This window comes from Engystomops pustulosus, chromosome 2 (genome assembly GCF_040894005.1).
Source record: "Engystomops pustulosus chromosome 2, aEngPut4.maternal, whole genome shotgun sequence".
Lineage (NCBI taxonomy): Eukaryota > Metazoa > Chordata > Amphibia > Anura > Leptodactylidae > Engystomops > Engystomops pustulosus.
In genome coordinates, this window is record NC_092412.1 from 136,010,691 (window position 1) to 136,035,709 (window position 25,019).

Consider the following 25,019-nt stretch of genomic DNA (forward strand, 5'->3'; position numbering starts at 1 on the left):
TCAATTCTCCCTCTCTACCAAGGATCTTGATAATCTTGAGCTGATTAACCCCCCGGCCTTTTTAGAGAGCCATTTAAACACTAATGATTACAAGTCTTTCTAATCAAAAGTGCTTGCGCTACCCTGCTCCATATTGACATGTCTAGTACTCTTACATGCCAGACTTCTGTACCTGCAGGGTCACTTACCCACTAGAGTGCTTCAGCATTACAACCAGGGAAGCTGTAGATACGAAACATTATCACAATACTGCAGATTGTACAACGCTGGTAAATACACGGCAAGTGAAGCAATGCCAAGTTTATCAAAGGCGCATGTTCTTTCAAGTTACAGCTGACAAATTAAATAGAACAGCTTAGTAAATAGGAGTTTGATATAATCTTCTAATTTTAATTTGAATTTAAAACATATTAATTCTATTACATATTTAAAAATGTATATGGAAAAAAAGAAATTACAATATTGAAAACTACATTTTTAACTGTTAATGGATTTTTAAAGAAAAATATAAATTCCTTTGAATTACAGCAAAGAAGAAACCTCTGAGGCAGCACTCCAGTTGACAATGGTGGTTTTATTCACCCAAGTTCCAGTGAACAATTATAGCATTTCAGCTCCTCATTGCAGTCATTTTCAAAGTGTTACTAGTGGAGATTTATACTCCAACAGGATATTATATCACAAACTGTGTCACATGATATATATGTCAAATAACTATTTTCATATACAAAGTGAATCACCAAATATAAATACATAATGTTAAGAATTTATCAAACTTTTGACTTACCTTTTTCTTTAATTTTTGAGATTTTTTTTATGGCGCATGTGCTCTTTTGAAACTCTCCCTTCAAAGTTTACCATTGTCTAGTTTTCTGTAGTGTCCTCTGAGTTATCACCTGAATCAAGATGTAAAAGTTGCGACTTTTTAAAAAAATGTCACAAGAAAATTGCAAATTTTGGCGCAAATCTAAGGTTGCCCTTTACCAAGCGTAGAAATTAGCTTAGAATTGATTGCGGCTTTTTGTGACTTTTGTTTTCAAAAGTTGATAATTCACTAAAGACCAAACGCCACATGTATCAATAAGGAAAAACTCCTATGATACATGTGAAAAAAAACAGGCATACAATGCTAGACTTATATACATGTGCCCCATTGATGTTTGAAAATCCAGATGTGCATCCATATAAAGTACATATGTGCATAAATAATAAATAAATATTCATGCCAGGGTTGCTAAGTAATTGTACAGCAGCCTGTCAAGTGAGGATGAGGTATGCGTCAAACTAGCTTTCATCACATGGTGCATCATGTTATCGCAAGATCTTGCACCACATTGTAGAGTGTAGACATCACATATTATCATGAGAATATCCACGCACTGGTAAGTCCACCATCTTAAATTAGGGCAACAGCGCTCATAGTTTTTACTTAAGTATTAAACATGTCACCAAGTATTGAACATGTCACCAATAGTACCATTGACATGAACCATCTGTTGGTTATTACCTATCCAATCCACACTGGGAAAAAAAATCTATCTATATTGTCAATAAGTTAAGTTGCATGTAATAATGAGAAATGCCACAGGGAAAAAGTAATGAACACACACTGAAATGTATAATACTTTGCACAAAAGCCTTCATTGGTGATGACAGTGGTATAGGAACTGGTTACATAATCTAATTCTTGGAATCTAAGGTTTCATATCTTTGCCTATATGTATTTGATGGTTTTTTACCGTTATCTGGTGAAAACATTTCATTTCAATAGCACCCTTAGAAATATATTTACTTGGTGACATGATAAATACTTAATTCACCTCTTGTGCGTTTAAATAAATATGTAAATCTTCAGAATTTGATGCAGAATTTGAAGCTGGTTTTCCTTCTGTGCAGACTCTCTCTAATGATAGAACATGAAGGAAATAAAGGAATGGAAGATTTTAAGTGGAACGCTGAGGGTCATTTACATAAGTTAAAAGACAATTTTTCTCTAAATCTAGGCCCTTAAAAGGTAAATGAAGAAGGTAATCTTATTCATGTACAACAACCAGAGTGTAAGTGTGCTTGGTGTACAGTACTGCATCCATGTGGTAGATTTCCTTTAATAAAATACATGTATCTAAATTTAAAGTATGGATAAAACATATGAAAGCCTGTTAGCCAACTGAAGCAAATATAAGCAAAAATGAAACATAAACCAGGTAACTTAGACTGTTTTCTTTTTCTTATGGAATGGCTGTGGAATTGCAGATGGGTAATGTTACATCTGTGTTTGTGTCATCTTCTGTTCATGGAGTATTGCTGAGGATGTGCCGAGTGTCAGTTTGTTTCATCTGGCTACCATTGATTTGCACACCACTGTCTTGTCTCTTGTCAGAGTACTGAGCCAATCACCTTCTGACCCATATAAGATCTTAAGGATCAGTACATTTTGCATGCTATACTTTTGTAAGTCTTTATATTAAGCTAGATGTGTTATTTTGTCATTGTGTATTCTGTTATATTTGACCCTAGGCCTGTATTCCTGACTATCCTAGTGATTTTGTACTGGGCTGTCCTATTGGCTTTGACCCAAATCTAGCGACTCTCCATATATGTTTGTATTGTATTTTCATTGTCTCTGTACTTGCACCACCTAGGGTAAGCCGGGGAAGTAGGCATAGACAGCTGGGAGGTTAGTGTAAGGGCCCACTGTTTCTGTCTCCAGTTTGTTCCCTTACCTTATTAACAGATAAATGACTACACCTAGGGTAGGACGGGCAAGTAGGCATAGACAGCTGGGAGGTTAGTGTAAGGGCCCACTGTCTCCAGTTTGTTCCCTTCCCTTGCCACTTTACAAACAGTCTAAAGGTTGGTTTTTCTAGTAGTATCAGAGTTTCTATTCCCAATCCCACCAGCAGGGGCAACATGAAAAAATACCTTATTTGTTGCAAAGATGAAATAATAAAGTTTTTGAGACTTATTTGTAATTTATTCAGAACTCCAGCAGGAATATTTGGATGTGGGGACCCAACTGAGTTTTAGTGCAAAATCTTTTTTATATTGTGGAATAAAACACTTTGGTTTTATTGCCTTTTATCTAGCTAGAAACATATATCAGACCTATTTTCCTGTTACTGCTGTGATACAGAATGGGGCTGAAGTAAAGAAGCCTGGACTGAGGTTGTAAGAATATCTGTCCGCTGCTCTCATGTATATTAATGGAGATTTAAACATGAATATAACACTCGTTTTATGGACTCTGCTACGCAGGAGGATGTGATCATTTGACTCCGCTCAAAGTCAATGAGAAAAATAAAAGTTGCAAATAAGAAGGAATGAAGCTTTATTGTCAGAAGAGACAATTTTTGTGGTGAGATTGAGAATAAAAGCAGCAATTCAGAGATAGAAAGAAATAATAATCGTCATATACATCCGTGTGATTGAGTATGTTGAACTAAGGGAAATTTAAGACGGGGAAAAAGAGGAACTACATAGAAAAAGAAAAGGCAGCTAACAGAAATCTATCCTCTACTGATTCAAAGAATGGATTTTCCAACCTTACTCAATGTGAAGCGTACGACTTAAAGGGATATTCCCATTCGAAATGTATGTTATATATCCAAAGCATATGCCATATATGTCTTATAGATGCAAATCCCAGCTTTTGCACCTATCTGAAGGATAGGTATGGGAATCCTATACCTTGCAGTAATCAAGATTTTATAATGCCTAAAGAATTTAACTGAGAGTGGTGTATGTGCAATGACTCCTTATTCTGAGCAGCCATGATATTTTTCTGAGACAGGTATGAGTTTTCAAGATGATATTTACATCTCCAAGATCTTTATGACATATAATGTGGATATCCTATTGCTGAGATACAACAGATTTGCACCACTTCTGCTCCATTTTATGTAATACTCATTTGAATTGGAGACTTTGATTAGACATGTAGGAAACACACTACGGTAAAGGACACTTAGAAAGTTTGACTTTGTTAGCAATAGCAACCTTGTTTAGCACCATTTCAACTTCTTGAAATGTTATCCCTAATGTTATTCCCAATGGTATTTTTTATAGGAGACAATAATGAGGTTGAGAAAATGGCAACTTCAAATGGCAAATGGCAAGTTCCATATGTGAATCACCATTAAGATAAGGAATTCATGCATAGCTTGGCCCTTGTACGTTTCAACTTTTGGATTCTAATAGCATCTTACATTTTGAAAGAATCATTACATCAGAGTAACAAGTTGCAATTTATGCGTTAATAGACAGCGGGTTTACCAGACCTCCATATACAACCATGATGTTGTCGATTTTATCTTGTGATTTATGTATTCCCTAAACATCTATGAGTGTCTAAGTTGGCTAATTTTAAATAAATACAAGCAACAAATAGGAGGTAATATTTCATTCTTGAAGTTCATTTGTAATCTTAGGAGTTTCTGTCTTTGGTCTTTTTCCTGCAAATCTGTCCCTTATTTGTGGTTCTGATTTTCTTGAATTATCAACAAGCTGGAAATAAGCTCCGGAAGTCTTCACTACTTCTAATTTATATATTAACAGATACATTCCTGTAACACACAGAATTATATACCATTTTCAAGTCATAGGCACATGCATACAGTCATTTGTTTTAGTGTAAAAAGTATCTTCATTTAGAGATAAATATTGAAGCAGGAATTGGTAATGTTTTCCAAAGTTTATACCAATTGTTTTACCAGTTGGCATTCATGAGTTTTCAGCCATTGTTACAGCTAGTATGACCAAAGGGCGTGGTCTCAAAAATATGGTATGGCATTGTAGGAAAAAGTAAGTGCACCTAATATTATTCTCATGTATTACAGGTTTGCCACAGTTTTGTTGTATAAATTAAACCAACTAAGCTTGACTTGCTAGTTTTATACCAAACCAGATTTATCATCAAGCATCAGACACTTTGATAAACCTGAAACAGTATGTGGGGCACATTTACTTTCCCGGTCCTGCGCGTTCCTGATTGAGAGTGTCCGATGAGAATGCACTCTGCCGTAACTCACTTACATTGTGCGCCCGATATCCTGCTTCTGTCGCCTTCTTCTTCGTGTTGTAAGTGCATGGCTTGCAACACAATTTTAAAGTTAAATCCAGCCCGTTCCCCGATTTCTGTCGCATAAAAGCTGGCGCCAATACGCCAAAATCCGATCACCTGCGACACAATCCCCTTCTAAATCCCTGTCGGCCACGGGACCCTTAGTAAATAAGCGGCTATATGTCTGTCAGGTCTAACTTAGTCTTACTTGATAAATCTGCCACATAAATTCCACAGATGGATTGTCTTTAGTTAAATTCAAATTCAGAACCCCAGGATAGCATGAGATTAGTGTTAGCCACTGCGCCATCATATATAGAATCAACACTAGTAGATCTAAGAAAGACAGGTGAAATATAGAACTATAGAATCTGCAAAGCATAGACTATTTCTCATTCAGATGCATTATGATATTTTATCTACATATTTTACTGCAGGCTGGGACAGCAGTGGTTAGCACTTCTGCCTTGCAGCGCTGGAGTCCTGGGTTCAAGTCCCACCCAGGTCAACATCTTCTCTATGTGTTTGCATGGGTTTCCTCCGGGTCCTCCTGTTTCCTCCCACACTCCAAAATACTAGTAGTTTGTTCAGATTGTGAGCCCCATGGGGACAGGGACCAATTTGGCATGCTTTGTGCAGTGCTGCGTAATCTGTTGGCACTATCTAAATAAAGTATAGGAGAAAAAGAAAAAAGTTGTGGCACTCATCCAAAGTTCTTCTTTTATTTAGTGAAATTCATAGGACAGGGAGGTGTGGCAAGACGAAGCTCAGGAGCACGCGAGACGGTCCATCAAATAATCCTAGATAAGGAAGTCAAGATAAATTGTGGCTAGCTCCAAAGAAGACTTAAAGCAAGCACAGGGGAAATGGCAGGCAAACCATTTATGAGATATCGGAGTCCCAGTACAAAAGTTGAATGGACAAAATCCCTTACATCCAGACAAAGCAAACCAGCAGCGGAGTGGAGGGAGGTTCTGCCTATCTCATCTAACTCAACTGTTTGCACCCCAGATTTAAATCAACAGAAGAAAGATGGGTGTGGTGGATATCAGAAGAATAAAAACGTGTTCAAACTAGTAAGGACAGAATGTAAACTATGAACAACATCACACTTATCAGCACATCCTCAGCCTGTAACAATATGTACAAAATGTTATGGAAAACAGTAGTGTTTTCTAAAAAGCTTTCTCAGATCTGTACACACTAAATGGATAAGGAGGAGGCTAAAGATAAACTTCATATGTATAGAATATTTCCTTAATAATTCAGCTCTCTAAGGGCATTAGACATTCAAATGACTGTATGTAAAGAACATGAAATGTCATTAGGCTCCTTATCTATCAGCTGTGAAGATGGGAGGGAAATCTCATTTGCACACATTGTTAAAAGCATAAAAATAGGAAAAAGTAGACAAAAAATGTTTTTCTTTAAAAAAATACACTGTCAGGTTTACTATTATCATTAACACTATTGATTTATGTAATTAAGCTTAAATGTTTAGTTACACTTTAACCTTTAATCTCTAGTTCAGGTTTTTGTAAGTTTACTGAATTCACATAACAGAGCTTCTGTTCCAGGGAATTTTTTCACAACAAAAAGTAATAACATTAAAAACCTTATTGTTTCTACATTTACCATCTCTTTTGTAACAAGAATTCACATGTTATTTATAAAAACAGAACTGATATGCTACCTGATAAGCCTATGTTAACATCAACAAGCTTGGTGATGGCTATTTGCTCCTTTAATTTTCTGAGAATGCAGCAAATGCCTTAATGAAACTATAATGACTCAATTGCATTGGACTCATTTTATTTGACCTTGTAAATGTACAATTTCTTGTAACAGACTTGAAATGGAAAAGTATGCTTTGTCCATGACTTTAATTAGTTTTGCATGTTTTAGTAGTGTCTTAATAAATGTTAACATTATTTCAATGTCTCTTAAAATACATAAATTTAATGGAAAATTGGCAAGCAAAGGGAAACAAAAAAAAATTGTCAGACATTATGCACTAAATTATGCACTGCACTTAATAACATGCATTCCCCAGAACCTCTGTTATAGAAATGTGCTATGTTCTTCATTCCAAACAAAGTCTCTCGGGTCCTTGAGAAAATCTCTATACAGAGTATACAACACATCAATAACATATTATATAGTAAATAAATAATAAGAATCCCTGCTCATGTCCCCTGTAGGCATGTCAGTGTTTGCCCAGGCTGGACATGTGACGCTGCTTCATAGTAGCAGCTTGAACTTCCAGATGCCATTACACAAAGGAGACTTCTCAAAAACCTTTTCTGGGCATTTAGGTAGGGAGAGGTGGCTGCTTTAAAGAACTACATTTAGCTACTGATAAGCTAGGATATTCTTACTGCTTAAAGAGGATTATAGAGAAATACTTGGAATGACCAGACAGGAATATTAGCATTTACTCCATCACCCAGCAACATCTTGAATGTCCTATCTCTGAATAGTGTTCAGCTCCAGAGAAAAATCCAAAGGGGTTGCTGTCAGTGCATAGAGTGCAGTAATATCTAAATCCTAATGGGGATGCTGTCAGTGAATATCATGCAGTAATACCTATATCATAAAGGTGCTGCGGTCAGTGAATATTGTCCAGTTTTACATTGATCCTAAAACTGTTGCTGTCAGTGAACAGCATGTAGCACCATCTAGCTCCTAAAAGTGCTGCTGTCTGTAAACAGCATGTAGTAATACCTAGATCAGACAGAAATGTAGATATTTTTGCTGATTTATTAAACACAAAAACTGAAATATCACATAATTATAAGTATTCATACCCATTACTCAATATTTAGTGGAACCACCCTTTTGAGCTAGTACAACCATGAGTCTTCTTGGGAATAATGCAACACATTTTTCACACCTGCATTTGGGAATCCACTACCATTCTTCCTTGCAGATCCTCTCCAATTCCCTCAGGTTGGATGGTGAAAAGTGGTGGGTAGTCATTTTCAAGTCTTTCCAGAGATGCTCTATTGGGTTTAGGGCAGGACTTTGTCTAGAACAGTCAAGAATGGTCAAAGAGTTGTTCTGAAGTCACTGCTTTGTTATTTTATCTGTTATTTTAGTAATTCATCTACCTTCATTTGGAACCAATTGTCTTATTCCTGCAGCTGAAAAACATCCCCATAGCATGATGCTGCCACCGCAATGTTTCACTGTTGCAGAGATTGTATTTGGCAGGTGATGAGCAGTACTTTGTTTTCCCCACACAAATCGCTAAGAATTAACACCAAAAAGTTCAATCTTCCACTCATCAGACCAGAGAATTTTATTTTTCGTAGTCTGGGAGTCCTTCATGTGTTTTTTATGTAGGCTTTCACAGTCTGACACTGATGAGAGGCTTCCCTCTGCACACTCTGGCATATAACCCCGACTGGTGGAGGGCTGCAGTGAAAGTTGACCTTGTGGAACTTTCTCCCATCTCCCTACTGCATCACCAGGGCCGGATTAATGTTTTGGAAGTGTATGGCCTACCAGCCCCCTATAGTATATTGCCTGCCAGCCCCCTGTAGTATGTAGCCTGCCAGCCCCCTGTAGTATGTAGCCCTCCAGCCCCCTTTGGTATATAGCCTGCAGCCCCCTGTGGTATACAACCACCAGAAAATTGTAGAATACAGCAACCAGCCGGATTAATGTTTTGGAAGTGTATAGCCTGCCAGCCCCCTATAGCAGTGATGGCGAACCTATGGCACTGGTGCCAGAGGTGGCACTCAGAGCCCTTTCTGTGGGCACTCAGGCTATCAGCCCAGGACAGAGTTCATGAAACAGGAACAAATCCATTAAATCTTCCTGCAGTCCTAGGCAACTTACGAGATGCTGCGCTCAGCACTATTTTACAGCAACACTTCATTGACTGTTTGGAACTGCTTGAAAAGTGAGAAGGTGTTGAAAGAACTGCATTATCTTTGGAGGTCCTCATTCTGGACCCACCATTCTTCCTAAACAGAGAGACCCTGAAGAGAAGCTACAATGATCGTCTGAATTTGGACACCTTGTTTCAACTGTATTTGTGGCCTCAGGCGGCCGATACAATTAAAGAAGTGGAAGAACAGGTAGCAATAAGTAACTGCTTAAAATGGCACATTGGCACATCAGGGTAAATAAGTGGATTTTGGTTGTAGTTTGGGCACTCGGTCCTTAAAAGGTTCGCCATCACTGCCCTATAGTATATAGCCTGCCAGCCCCCTGTAGTATGTAGCCTGCCAGCCCCCTATAGTATACAGCCACCAGTCCCCTGTAATATACAGTCACCAGCCTCCTGTAGAATTTAGCCACCAGTCCCCTGTAGAAAATGGCCACAAAATAATAAATTTCATACTTAACTCAACTTCCCTCCCAGTGATCCCATGATGCTGCAGGCTCTTCCACATTCTTCAGGCAGCCGCTGGCCACTGAAGACACAGTGGAATACAGCAACCAGCCACCTGTAGAATATAGCAACCAGTCCCCTGTAATATACAGTCACCAGCCTCCTGTAGAATTTAGCCGCCAGTCCCCTGTAGAAAATGGCCACAAAATAATAAATTTCCTACTTACCTCAACTTCCCTCCCAGTGATCCCATGATGCTGCAGGCTCTTCCACATTCTTCAGGCAGCCGCTGGCCACTGAAGACAGGAGATCGCCGATGCACTGTTTTGACAGCAGCATGTAGTGATTAGACACCGACAGCGTGACGTCATCACTCGCCGCCGCGTCCCATCACAACCTGCTGCCGCCAAAAGAGGGCATTGGCGATCTCACCCAGTGATGGCAGCTGTGTATCACAGACACAGCTGACATCCTAGACCCCTATGTGTGATGCGGGCAGCTTTGGCCGCTGCGCGTTGTACACAGAGACAGTCAGCAACTCATCTGAGCTTAGTCACTGACTGTCGGAAACTGGTGGGGGCCTCTTAAAAAGTGAAAGTGGTGGCGGCCCCGGGGCTCAAGTCCCAGGAGCCCCTCCTTTAATCTGGTCCTGTGCATCACTGGAGCTCAGCTATAGTGATCTTGAGGTTTTTCTTTACCTTACTCACCAAGGCTTTTTTCCCATGATTTGTGAATACCAACAAAGATACCCTCTACAATCTAATATAATCCATATACCTATCAAGAAATGAATACCAAAAAACCGTATATAGGATCAATTTAACTCAACATCAACAACAAGTCAATACCATATTATTATATATTCATTTTTTATTTTACGACAAAATAGACAATCCAGAAATATATTAAAAACATGATAAAACCACAACAACAACAACACATGAGCTGGTGGTCAAAAGTCAACAACAGTATATTCCACAGTGGGATATCACACCTAGGCACATGAGGATAATCACATAATGAATAGTACCAGGTATTGACAATGCCCAAAACGGGGCATAGTATAACCTACAAGTGCCTACCAATAAGATTATGAATTACCTGGCCACCGCCACAGCACCCCAACGCACGTTTCGCCGTCGCTTCCTCAAGGGGGTGTCAATACCGTTTTGGGCATTGTCAATACCTGGTACTATTCATTATGTGATTATCCTCATGTGCCTAGGTGTGATATCCCACTGTGGAATATACTGTTGTTGACTTTTGACCACCACCTCATGTGTTGTTGTGGTTTTATCATGTTTTTAACCCCTTAATGACCGCCCTATCGGGTTTTTACGGCGGTCATTAAGGGTACTTCTTCTGATGCGACGCCTTTCTACGGCGGCGCATCAGAAGAAGTTTTCGGGACACCGGGTCTCGCTGGTGCCGGTGTCGGGCTGTGATATCACAGCCCAGACCCGGCACTAACACCCGGGATCGGAAAAACTCTGATCCCAGGTGTTTAACCCCTTGCACGCCGCGGTCAAGCATGACCGCGGCGTGCAAGTGTGTCCCCCGTGGATCGGACCCCACCGGTGTGCTTACCGGGGGATCCGATCCCTCCTGCCGCTGCCCTGGGTTCCGACGAGTGACCCGGGGCTGTCGGCTCCTCTTCTCACCGGGTCCTGCCTTCCTGGCAGGACCCGGCTGTATGTAACTGAGCATGCTCAGCATGCTCAGTTACTTACAGTATACACTGCAATACAAGTGTATTGCAGTGTAAAGGCTTGAATAAGCGATCGGATGATCGCTTATTCAAGCCAAGAAGTAGAAAATGTAAAAAAGTTAAAAAAAAAAGTAAATCTTTTTGTAATATAATTAAATAAATAAATAAAATAAAAGTCCCATAATCTCCCCAGTAACACATAAAATGCAAATAAAGTAAATAAAACACAAAAACACGTACATATTTGGTATCACCGCGTCCGTATTAATCTGTACAATAAATCTAAATCAATATTGAACCCGCTCGGTGAACTACGTAAAAAAAAAACTCGAAAAACTTCCCATAATATACAATTTTTCATCAAACACCATCACAAAAAATGTTCTAAAAAGTGATCAAAAAAAGTTACGTTACCTAATATGATACGACTGAAAAGAACAACTGTTTTCGCAAAAAATAAGCCCCCAACCAGATCTGACAACAGAAAAATACAGAAGTTATGGCCCTGAAAAGTTGTCAATAGTAAAAACAATGCGATTTTCTCCAATATTGGTTTTGCTCAGGAAAATTGAGCAAAAATAAGAAAAACTATATAAATGAGGTATCACCGCAATCGTAGTGAACCAGAGAATAAAGATACAATATTATTTTTACGTTACAGTGAGCGGGGGGAAAAAAATGCTAACAATCCAAAATAAAAATTGATGATTTTGTTTGTGTCCCCCTTGAAATAGTTAATAAAATCTCATGAATAAGCTTTAGACTCCCAAAATAAATTCTCTATACATTGTATCTCATCCCATAAAAAATAAGCCCTCATTTGATTGCATTACCAAAAAAAATTAAAATTTATAGGTTGTACAATGTGACAATACAAATCTGCAGTGAATGGCGCCTCCATTCATTCTATACTCGGCCGTGCGCCCGTACAGCAGTCACCACCACATATGGGGTATTGCTACACTCGGGAGGAATTGGGCATCAAGCGTTGCAGTGCATTTCATCATTTAATTTATTCTGAAAATGTCAGTTTTGGCCTAAATGAATGTATTTCCAAAAAAATTCTAGTTTCTAAATCGCAGGTCCATATTTTTTAACCCATGTGAAACACTTAAAGGGTTAATGGACTTAATAGAAGTTGTTTTACATACGTTGAGGGGTGAAGTTTCTATAGTGGGGTAATTTATGTGGTTTTACTATTATTTAGGCCTTTCAAAGTCACTTGAAAGCTGAGTTGTCCCTCAAAATGTGAGTTTTGGCAATTTTCATAAAAATAAGAAAAATCGCACCTAAAGTTCTGCACCTCATAACATCCTAGAAAAATGACCGGAAGCATAAAATATCATCCCAACATAAAGCAGATATTCTGTAAATGTTAATTAGCAAACTTTTTGGGTAGTTTTACTTCCTGTCTGGAAACCAGAACATTTCAAACTTGGAAAATGAAGAATTTTTACAAACTTTTGCCAAATTTTCACTTTTTTTCAGAACGAAACGCTAAACGTATCACTTAAATTTTATAACTAACATGAAGTACAATGTGTCACGAGAAAACATTCTCAAAATCACCGGGATATGTTAAAGCGTTCCGAAGTTATAACCAATTATCGTGAGACATGTCAGATTTGAAAAATCGAGTCTGGTCATTGAGCTGAAAACTAGTGTCGGTGATAAGGGGTTAATATATTTCTGGATTGTCTATTTTGTCGTAAAATAAAAAATGAATTTATAATAATATGGTATTTGTTGTTGATGTTGAGTTAAATTGATCCTATATACGGTCTTTTGGTATTCATCTCTTTTTTCCCATGATTGCATGGTTTGGAGGACACTGTGCTTTTAGGAACATTGAGTACTGCAGAAATTATTTTATAACCTTGTCCAGATCAGTGCCTTGCCACAATTTTGTCTCTGAGCTCCTTGGGCAGTTCCATAGACCTCATGAATCTCATGTTCTCTGACATACACTGCAAGCTTTTAGGTCTTATATAGACAGGTGTGTGTCTTTCCTAATGAATTCCAATCAGTTCAATTAATTTGGTAGAAGAACCATCTCAAGGGGTATCAATCAAACTTCATTACAGACACCTTACAGCTGATAATTTCACCTGGAACTAAAGTAAAGCATCCAGAGAGCTTCACCAGAGATCACAGTGGGCAAAGAGGTCTTCCTGTAACTAGGGGTCATCTGGTGTCCTTTAGACAGGGATCGCTTGTGTAGCCAAATACACACACCGAGGCCCACCTTTACTAAGACCCTTGCACCAGATTTCTGTCAGACTTTTAACGTTCCTTATATTGTCCTCACCAAATATGTGTACTATACAGACAAAACGCAACACTAAATTCTGCACACAAAGGGACGTTCAGGTACAAAGTTGAACCATTCAACACATTTATCATGCAGAGTCCAACAAAAGTGTGTTGCACTCCCCATTCCATAGGCGCACAAAAAAAAAGTTGTGAACTCTGTCGGGGCAGGGCAGGGAGCTCCAGATTCTTGATGAACGGGTGCAACAAATCCTGAATCTGGCACACTCTCTACACTACACAGATAAATGGCACATAGTGCAGTTTACACTGATTTTGATGAATGTAAGCCCTAGACTACAAGATGCTGAATAGCCTTAACCTACATAAAAACAGACGCAGTGCCCTGTGTCTACCCATGGACATGAAGTCAGCAGATACAGATGCTCCTTAAAAAGAAATCTACCATCAAATTTACCATAAAAATTAAGCATGATACACCAGTGGAACTTACTCACAGATCCCAAATCCGTGACTGTGGTAATCCTCTTATATTTGTTATCCATGGGTCATCATTTACAACTATTCTAATGGGCCTTAAGGGGTGTTTCCAGAGCCCCTCAGTTTATAAAGCTATGTCACAGTGACAATGAGCAGTTCAGGTCTACTCTCCCCATGCACTTCCAGCTGCTTATGGATTACACATGGATAGGGAGGAGTGAGAGGGCAGGGGTTTGGGTGAGACATGTTATGCTCATGGTAGCAGCTGTGAATCTGCAGCAGTGAGGGGCCCTTAAGGCTAATTAACATAATTGATTTTAGAAGGAAGGGGGATGAATAACAAATATAAGAAAACCACAGTCATGGTGCCTGGATCTATGAGTAAGTGCCCCTGGTTTATCATGATAAATTTTGATGGTAGAAGAAGTGAAGAATTTCCAGTGTTCCTGCTATGCTGCACATTCAGTGCATTTATTTGAAAATATATTCCTGTTCCACCACACTCAGTAAATGTTCCTACTAGAGAGCAAAGTGTTGTTTGAAAATTCTGCCTCAGGCTCTTGAGTGTTTTTTTTATTTTCCTCAAGGAGCATCATATCAATTTACTGAATTATAAGCATAACGGAAGCCAAGCTCCTGTATGTTGTTTTGCAAATCCACAACCTTTTGACCTACAGGCTTTGTCCTATGATTTATTGTAAGCTTTTAGTCATAACTATAATTTATATACTCTCTTTTATTATTAAAACCTATGTACAAGGGGGGGTAAACAAAAAAAAATGTGACAGGAGATAAGAACCACTTGTCCTACTCAATCTATGCTTCCTCTTTAAACATTATATTAAATGTCATATATCACCCTAGGTTTTCCTCCACTGCTTCTAATAGATAAGCATGTGTATGTGTGTGTATTTATCACAAATAAATGTAGAGATATTGCATCTAAAAATAATCAGTTGCTCGCTTTGTGAAGGCATGTATGTCTTAAAGTTGTGCTCCCATTTATTTTTATTCTCTGGTTCCTTTAAAATGTACATGATGTAAATTGTAGCAAAGGTAATGTTGTTACTGGTGGTTATATTTGTTATCCACTTCCTTCTGATCCTCAGCTCTGTTACGTGACTAACAATCCTACTATTTAATTACTACTATGTCTTACTTGTTGATAGGAAGTCACTTTCTCTGTTCATTCCTATGAGACTCGCATTGAAAAGACACATAAATAATGCTACACATCAGTAATGATTGATTGATGTTCAAAAATAAAAATAAATAAAATCTACAATTCTAAATCTAACAGAAATTGGTATATATTGTAAGAAAATGAGCATGGATCCTTGCTATTTCTATCATTTGGGTTATGTTCTCTCGCAATATCAGTAATAAATTCTATATTATTGCAACCCTGGCTCATAGGCTTATTGTTTTTATAGTATCACGGAAACCACCATATAGTTCTTTTTGGTTACTATCTTTTTACATTTGGATAGTTTCAGTCCTGGTATACTGTTTTCTTTTTGGATAATTACAATTTAGTCCTCCAGGGTGAGACATGGAAAACTTTGCATCTTGTTTACCATGAGAGGCAGCCTCTTTAACATCAAGCATGACTTTTTCAGAAAGCTCAATGGTATAATGTGGGATGATGGTATCTATCCTATTTCACATCTATTCTATAAGAAACATATCCCCAACTATGACACAGTTGCTTCCGTCTTTTTGCTTCTCATCATGCTACGAGGTTCTCTATCTGACAAGAGTGTATGACAACAATGCTATTAACCAGTTGTTCCTGCCACACACAACCCACACAAACAACACATGCATAAGAGATAATTGCCTAACTGAACATAACTGATGACATAACATTTACATTAAAGGGGTATTTCGGGAATATGAACGTCTGACACAAAAACCCATGATGATATAAATAAATGAATACAACAATACTCAATGTCATTAGTCACAAAACGGAGCTTAAATAGTTTGATTTTATGATTTACTAAATTTTATGGCCTCTCTAAAGTAGGTAGAGTTATCACCAAGATGGCCACCACTGGAAATTACAGGTTTCATGATCCTTTAGTTCTCAGTAACTCCTCCTCCCTCTTATGCTCTGCTCCCAGTGATGATGTAACAGGTTTTCTTGCTCTGTTACCATAGTAATGATGTGTAACTGTCATCACCACAACACTGGCCATACTGGATGCACTGCAACCAACCAACTACAGCCAAACGTAGTGGTGATCACATGACCTGCCCAGGCAGGTGCAGGACATGTGATGTGGACATGTGACCAGCGGCCATCTTCTGTTCTGCGACGGACCGCGCAGAGGAAATAAACGGACTGATTAAAGGGCCAGTAGCATTTTAATTCTTCATCACAGTGCATGTCATCAGCATTTTTCTGCTAAGGGAAACAAAATTTTAAATAACAACTAATTACACATTAGCTTATATTTTGAGTATCCATTTGCATATGAATTATGCTGATTCCTGGAATACCCCTTTAATGTCAATGGGATTTTTAACTGATGAGTTAAACCTCTGTTCCTTACTTTTATTAGCAGAGGTAAAGGACGGAGATTTAAACGGAAGTGTGATCTGAGCTCACATCATGTCATTCACAAATCTGGCTGGCTGGTAGACAAATGGATGCAGAAGAAGATTCCACTGCTTTGTCTTCAATAGGAGACTAGGAATGAGAAGCCATATGCAAAAATCTAAAAGACAACCCCTTGACACTGAATAGACCCGTAAGAGGGTGTGCTTTGTCTATAACTAATTTACTTTCTTATCCATGCTATGAACTAGAAAGCTGGAAAAATCCCATATCATGTGATACAATTTTTTCAGCACAAACATTGTACTGAAAAACCAAACTTATACTCAAGTCTATAAAAAAAACCAAGCCAATACATGGACCTGCCTCTGGAAAAAAGAAGAGGACCTGCGGGGGGAAGGTGCAGGGAAGGTGAGTAGTGAGTTTATTTTTTTTATGTGCTAGGGGGGGGTGGACTGGCTATATACTAGGGGGTTGGCTATATACTATGGGAAGGCTGTCTATATACTAAGGGCAGACTGGCTATATACAAGTGGGCTGGCTGGCTATATACTGGGGGCTGGCTAGCTATATACTTTGATCAGGCTGGCTATAAACTAGGGGCAAGGTTAGCTAAATACTATGTGCTGGCGGCTATATACTAGGGGTCTGACTGGCTATATACTATGAGGCTGGCTATATACTATGGGGCAGGGGCTGGCAATATACTAGGGCAGGTTTTGGCTATATACTGGGGGTTGTCAGGCTATATACTGGGTGGCTGGTTATATATTATCGGCTGACTGGATATATGATGGGGAATGGGCTGGCTATATACGGGGGCAGGGCTTTGCAGGCTATATACTGAGACAGCTGTGGACTATATACTGGGGCATGAGCTAGCTATATACTTGGGCATGGGCTGGCTATATATTTGGGCATGGGATAGCTGGCTATATACTGGGTCATGGACTGGCTATAAATTTGATAGGGGCTTGCTCTATACAGGTGGCTGGCTGGCTATATACTGGGGCAGGGGCTGGATAAATACTGGGGCGGGGGCATTCTATATACTGGGCCTGGCTGGTTATACACTAGGGCAGGGTTTGGCTATATACTAGGGCATGAGCTAACTATATACTGGGGTCTGGCTGGCTATATACCGGGTGGAGGCGGTGACCAATGCATTTTCTACCCTAGGCTTATACTAGAGTCAATGGGGCACATTTACTTACCCGGCCCATTCGCGATCCAGCGGGGCGTTCTCTGCACAGGATTCGGGTCCGGCTGGGATTTAAGATGGTAGTTCCTCCGCCGTCCACCAGGTGGCGCTGCAGCGCCGAAAATAATCTTAACGCCCCGGAATGCACCATCCCATAGAAGGTGAAGGTGAGCGCTCCCCAAGCGACACATTTTCGGTTTTTAAATGCGACGGTTTTTCCGAATACGTCGGGTTTTCGTTCGGCCACGCCCCCCCGATTTCTGTCGCGCGCATGCCGGCCCCGATGCGCCACAATCCGATCGCGTGCGCCAAAAACCCGGGGCAATTCATGTACAAGCGGCGCAAATCGGAAATATTCGGGTAACACGTCGGGAAAACGCGAATCGGGCCCTTAGTAAATGACCCCCAATAGGTTTTCCCAGTTTTTTTGTGGTAAAATTAGGTAAGTTGGTTTATACACTAGTCAGCTTATATTCTAGTGTATACAGTACTTCTAAATGCCACTTAATACTATAATTGTTTCATGTTCATATACTGTTTACCTAGAGATAAGTATTGTGCATGCAAAAGACGAGATTAATATTGTTTGATTTTTTTGGAGTAAAATGGCACTCTTTGTGCAATGTTATTCCTATCTCTGCAGATGTGTTGCTCTATTAAGGGAGGTCAAAACTGAGCAAAGATTTGTTTTGTAATTTGATAGAACATTCTCCTGGTAACAGAATTAGATATTGAAGCTTGGAAATTAATGCCCAAGAGAATTTCAGAATCTACCATTTTGCACACTGGAAACTATTTATATGATGTATAACTCAAAAAAAAGAAAGATTTTATGCGTTGGCAGTTTACATATTATGCTGTGACAACAAAAAATGTTACCTACAGTATAGCCTTAGTTATCTATACTTTGAGTGGGCATGTAATATACAATTACAGACACTTTAAAGCCCCAAGTAATGAGGATCATCAGTTTCAACAATTAATATTATGGGACAGATTTATCAACAGTAAGACAGTATACAGTTAGACAAGACAATCGTATGCTGTGGCAGATTTATCAAAGTGCCTGATGCTGGATGATAGTATAAGACTGCACATGCAGTCATATTTAACCAGTTTAGGTCACTGCACACTGCCAACCCAACACACACAAGAAGAGTACTATTTACATTCTTATAATATGCACTCTAGCTAATCCTATATTTCTCCTCCGCCTGACGCCGGCCGATGCACACACAAATATGATTTTGTGCATCGGCGATATCTTTCAGCCTCTGATGACACATTTCCCCTGCTGGGGAGTGTAGAAACGCGTCAGACGGAGGAGAAATATAGGATTAGCTAGGGTGCATATTATAAGAATGTGAATAGCACTCTACTTGTGTGTGTTGTGTTGGCAGTGTGCAGTGACCTAAACTGGTTAAATTTGACTGCATGTGTGTGACACAAACTCTAGTCAGTTGTATGTTATATAGAAACCAACAAAGGCGGTGATATATGTGATTGGGAACAGTAACATACTCCCGATCCCCACACATAAACTGAGTTGCCTGATATACTGAATTTTTGTGGCCGAAGAGTAGCCTTTTTTAATTGATTGAAATTAAAAAAAAATTATATTTTAAGTGTTCTGTCTCTCAGGCAGTGACTCTTTGACACTTGAACACAAATCTTTCTATCTATATTTTGTTTTGAATTAATTAACATCCCTGTGTGAAAGTGTTAAAAAGAATATTATATTCCAGACAAATTGAATATTTTTTTAACAACAAATCTTATAATTTATCATGTACAAAAGATATTGATAGGACATGAGTAATAGACACTTTTTAATTCCTCTGGGTGGAACAGGGCAGCACGGTTATTATCATCCATGTTTTATCTTCCTATTGTGTCCCTTTAGATGAGTAGCCCCCACTGTTTAGTAGTTTAAGATAATGAAATCCACAGAGCTCTTTGTTAAATGTTGGGCATTTGCACAGTCTAATTTGCATAAAATATTTAATTCCTCCCACAAATTGACATGACGGCCTGCACAGGAAACTAAATATAGCGTCCATGAAAGCTGAGAGAAATGGTTTTGGATTGTAATTTTGGCTGCAAGTGAAAGTGCAGAACATTTGGAGATGATTGTGCCTATAATAGCTGCAATAAACATGTTCAAGGGGGAAAAAATAATGTAAAGACAGGACATGTCAAATGTAGGGACAAGCATCTGTTTATTAAATCAGCAGCCTGTCCTAAATCAGGCTAAATTCAGTGCTGACAAATTATTCCAATCTGTGGCTTTTCTGCAGAAAGTGTGATGTTATAGCTTGAAGGGAAGGAAGAAGTGAGAGCGACATGATAGCAACTTTCAGAAATAATACGACATCCACAACATAACAGAACTGGAACATATTTTCACACAAAAAGTGATAGAATATGAGCTTACAGTCTGAAGCTTAAAGGCATCATAAAAATCTTAAGCATTATGTATCTGTACAGAGACTGTCATAGACCAGGGACTGAAACAGCATGTTATTTCCAAGCCATGCTTTTAGTTATTTATCACTCTATTTCATCTTCTCTGCCCACCGAGTAGTCACTGACACCAACACTATAACACTGAGCCCTTGATGTATATTCAATTCACCCGTAGAAGACTTAGATTCAACTGTAAGTGTTATAATCCCCACCAGATACTTTGCAAATGGAGTATAAGTAATCTTGAACCTACCTATGAACAATGGCCATGTACATAAGTTGTATCTAAAATGATCATACGGCACACACAAAATGCAGAGCATCCTTTCATCACGAATAACAAGTTCAAAGTGCTCTCTGATCCCTGAGAAGTTTTTGTTAAACTTCAAAGGTAAAACACAAGTGAATGCATTTTAGAAAAGTAAAAGTCATTCTAATCATTCTCCCAATAATGTGAGCACCAAATGAAGAAACCATTTCTAAGGAGTTGTTCACATTCCAAAATAGACCATAAAAACTGCTCAAAAGAGTACAACAAAGGTCATGTGGTGCAGTTTTTTTTTAGAATGGTAAATGAAAATTGCACCATAAACAGATAAATGATTTCTTCAGAAGTAAGGCACTGTGGTAGGCCAGTGGCAGGTGGGAGCCACAGAAATTACCTCTCTAGCTTCCTGTAGTAAGGAGAACCTGAACTATAAGGCACCTAGTGAGCATATGTCCTGTGGGGGTTGGGAGAGATGAAGGCTGTGTGTGCCTTGCTGAAGAGAATTCTTGAGAGAGAGGTGAATGAGGGAACTGATATCTCTTCAGCAAATCACACACAACCAACATCTCTATCAACTCCCTCATTCCAGAAGGGGGCAGGTTAGCGGTATCAGCATCACTTAGTAGGCAGGGTAGCTTGACTGTATGCTTCAATAAATGTTTCGAAATACAGCACTTTGTGGTGAATAGTAGAGATGAGCGAACATGCTCGTCCGAGCTTGATGCTCGGTCGAGCATTAGGGTACTCGAAACTGCTCGTTGCTCGGACGAATACTTCACCCGCTCGAGAAAATGGCAGCTCCCGCCGTTTTGCTTTTTGGCGGCCAGAAACAGAGCCAATCACAAGCCAGGAGACTCTGCACTCCACCCAGCATGACGTGGTACCCTTACACGTCGATACCAGTGGTTGGCTGGCCAGATCAGGTGACCCTGGGATAGACTAGCCGCTGCCCGCGCTGCTCGGATCATTCTGTGTCTGGATGCCGCTAGGGAGAGAGCTGCTGCTGGTCAGGGAAAGCGTTAGGGTGTTCTATTAGCTTACTGTTAGGCAGGAGTGATTCTCAAAGAACCCAACAGCCCTTCTTAGGGCTACAATAACGTTCTACTTTTTTTATTTTAATTTGCATCTAGTACCATTTTGTGAGGAATTAGCAGGGGGACTTGCTACCGTTGTGTTTAGCTCTTAGTGGCACACATATCCATAGCAAAGACCGAAGTGGGAAAATTTAGTAGGGGTTGGATTTCAATTAGGCACTAACTCAGTGTCATCTCATCTGGCATAGTAGTGTGCTTTGATACTTGGCTAGAAAATAGCCATAGGAGAATACAAAGAGCTTACTTACGCATACAGTAGCGTTCTATATATTTGATTTCTGGTTGATCTGCTGGTGGCTGTACTTTCTGCAGTGCATGTACTAGCCAATTCTGAGCAATTTGTAGTGAGACTTGCGACCGCTGTGTTCTGCGCTTAGTGACGCACATATCCATAGCAAAGACCGAAGTGGGAAAATTTAGTAGGGGTTGGATTTCAATTAGGCACTAACTCAGTGTCATCTCATCTGGCATAGTAGTGTGCTTTGATACTTGGCTAGAAAATAGCCATAGGAGAATACAAAGAGCTTACTTACGCATACAGTAGCGTTCTATATATTTGATTTCTGGTTGATCTGCTGGTGGCTGTACTTTCTGCAGTGCATGTACTAGCCAATTCTGAGCAATTTGTAGTGAGACTTGCGACCGCTGTGTTCTGCGCTTAGTGACGCACATATCCATAGCAAAGACCGAAGTGGGAAAATTTAGTAGGGGTTGGATTTCAATTAGGCACTAACTCAGTGTCATCTCATCTGGCATAGTAGTGTGCTTTGATACTTGGCTAGAAAATAGCCATAGGAGAATACAAAGAGCTTACTTACGCATACAGTAGCGTTCTATATATTTGATTTCTGGTTGATCTGCTGGTGGCTGTACTTTCTGCAGTGCATGTACTAGCCAATTCTGAGCAATTTGTAGTGAGACTTGCGACCGCTGTGTTCTGCGCTTAGTGACGCACATATCCATAGCAAAGACCGAAGTGGGAAAATTTAGTAGGGGTTGGATTTCAATTAGGCACTAACTCAGTGTCATCTCATCTGGCATAGTAGTGTGCTTTGATACTTGGCTAGAAAATAGCCATAGCAATAGGATAGCATTGTTTGGTTTTAAAAACTCAAAAAAAAACAAAAAACACAAAAAAAAAAAAAAAAACACAAAAAAAAACAAAAAAAAGTAAAAAAAAAAATAAAGTTATAACTCTCATTTTAAAAATGTTTAACCCGAGGGCTAGGGGTAGAGGACGAGGGCGGGGACGTGGGCGTCCAACTACTGCAGGGGTCAGAGGCCGTGGTCCTGGGCGGGGTGAGACACCACCTGCTGATGAGGGAGCAGGGGAACGCCGCAGAGCTACACTCCCTAGGTTCATGTCTGAAGTTACTGGGACTCGTGGTAGAGCACTGTTGAGGCCAGAACAGTGCGAACAGGTGATGTCGTGGATTGCTGACAATGCTTCGAGCAATTTGTCCACCACCAGTCAGTCTTCCACGCAGTCCACCCATGTCACCGAAATCGCCACTCCTCCAGCTCCTGCACCTCAGCCTCCTCCCCCCCAGTCTGCCCCCTCCCAGGAAAATTTGGCATTTGAACCGGCATACTCTGAGGAACTGTTTTCTGGACCCTTCCCACAGTCACAAACCACTTGTCCGGTTGCTGCTGAGCAATTTTCCGATGGCCAGGTTTTCCAACAGTCACAGTCTGTGGGTGATGATGACCTTCTTGACGTAGTGGAAGTGTGTAAAGAGGTGTCCGACGATGAGGAGACACGGTTGTCAGACAGTGGGGAAGTTGTTGTCAGGGCAGGAAGTCCGAGGGGGGAGCAGACTGAGGGATCGGAGGATGATGAGGTGACAGACCCAAGCTGGGTTGAGAGGCCGGGTGAACACAGTGCTTCTGAGACGGAGGAGAGTCCTCGACCAGAACAGGTTGGAAGAGGCAGTGGTGGGGCCAGACGGAGAGGCAGGGCCAGAGCTGGTGCATCAGCGCCAAATGTGTCAACTAGTGAAGCTCCCGTGGCGAGGGCTCCTGCGGCGAGGGCTAGATCTTCAGAAGTCTGGAGGTTCTTTAAGGAAACACCGGATGACCGACGGACTGTGGTGTGCAACATTTGCCAAACCAGGCTCAGCAGGGGTTCCACCACTACTAGCTTAACTACCACCAGTATGCGCAGGCATATGAATGCTAAACACCCCACTCAGTGGCAACAAGCCCGTTCACCTCCGGCCGTGCACACCACTGCTCCTTCCCCTGTGTCAGCTGCTAGTCAGCCCCCTGCCCAGGACCCTGCCACAAAAACCCCATCGTCGCCTCCACGATCCTCCACAGCATCCACCAGCGTTCAGCTCTCCATACCCCAGACGCTGGAGCGGAAACGCAAATATAGTGCAACCCACCCGCACGCCCAAGCCCTTAATGTGCACATCTCCAGATTGCTTAGCCTGGAGATGCTGCCCTATAGGCTAGTAGAGACCGAGGCCTTTCGCAACCTCATGGCGGCGGCCGCCCCTCGGTATTCGGTCCCCAGCCGCCACTACTTTTCCCGATGTGCCGTCCCAGCCCTGCACCAGCACGTGTCAGACAACATCATCCGTGCCCTGACCAACGCCGTTTCTGACAAGGTCCACCTGACCACGGACACGTGGACGAGTGCTGCCGGGCAGGGCCACTATATATCGCTGACGGCACATTGGGTTAACTTGGTGGAGGCTGGGACCGAGTCTGACACTGGGGCTGCTCATATACTGCCGACGCCGAGGATTGCGGGGCCTACCTCGGTCCAGGTGTTTCAGGCCTACTATGCCTCCTCCTCCTCCCACCCCTCCTCCACCTCCTCCTCCGAACTACCATCCGTGGGCACGGCGCCATCAGTCGGTAGCTCTAGGCACAGCAGCAGTGCCGTCGCTAAGCGACAGCAGGCGGTGCTCAAACTGCTGAGCCTAGGCGACAAAAGGCACACCGCCCAAGAGCTATTACAGGGCATCACGGCGCAGACTGATCTGTGGCTGGCACCGCTGAACCTCAAGCCGGGAATGGTTGTGTGTGACAACGGCCGTAACCTGGTGGCGGCTCTGCAACTCGGCAGACTGACACATGTGCCATGCCTGGCCCATGTGTTAAATCTGATAGTTCAGCGTTTCCTCAAGACATACCCCAATCTGTCTGATTTGCTCACGAAGGTGCGCCGCATCTGTGCGCATTTCAGGAAGTCCAGCCCAGATGCTGCCACTCTCAGGGCAGCGCAGCGCCGCCTCCAACTGCCCGCTCACCGACTGTTGTGCGACGTGCCCACGAGGTGGAATTCAACACTGACCATGTTATCCAGAGTTTACCAGCAGCGCAGAGCGATTGTAGACTGCCAGATGTCAACTTCCACCAGAACTGGTAGTCAGGTCAGTCAGCTTCCTCAAGTCTACAATGAGGAGTGGACGTGGATGTCTGATATCTGTCAGGTGCTGAGTAACTTTGAGGAGTCAACACAGATGGTCAGTGGCGATGCCGCCATCATCAGCCTCACCATCCCGCTGCTTGGCCTGTTGAAAAACTCTCTGGTCAGCATGAAGTCGGAAGCTTTGC

At 41.0% G+C, this 25,019-nt stretch overlaps 1 long non-coding RNA gene across 1 annotated transcript in view; it reads right to left on the reverse strand.

Moving 5' to 3' along the window:
- LOC140116603 (uncharacterized) overlaps positions 1-25,019 on the reverse strand; it is a 95,128-nt gene that overhangs the window by 18,805 nt on the left and 51,304 nt on the right. The window contains exon 3 of the long non-coding RNA XR_011852846.1: positions 788-896. This is a non-coding gene — a long non-coding RNA (uncharacterized lncRNA). The remainder of the gene's footprint in view (positions 1-787; positions 897-25,019) is intronic.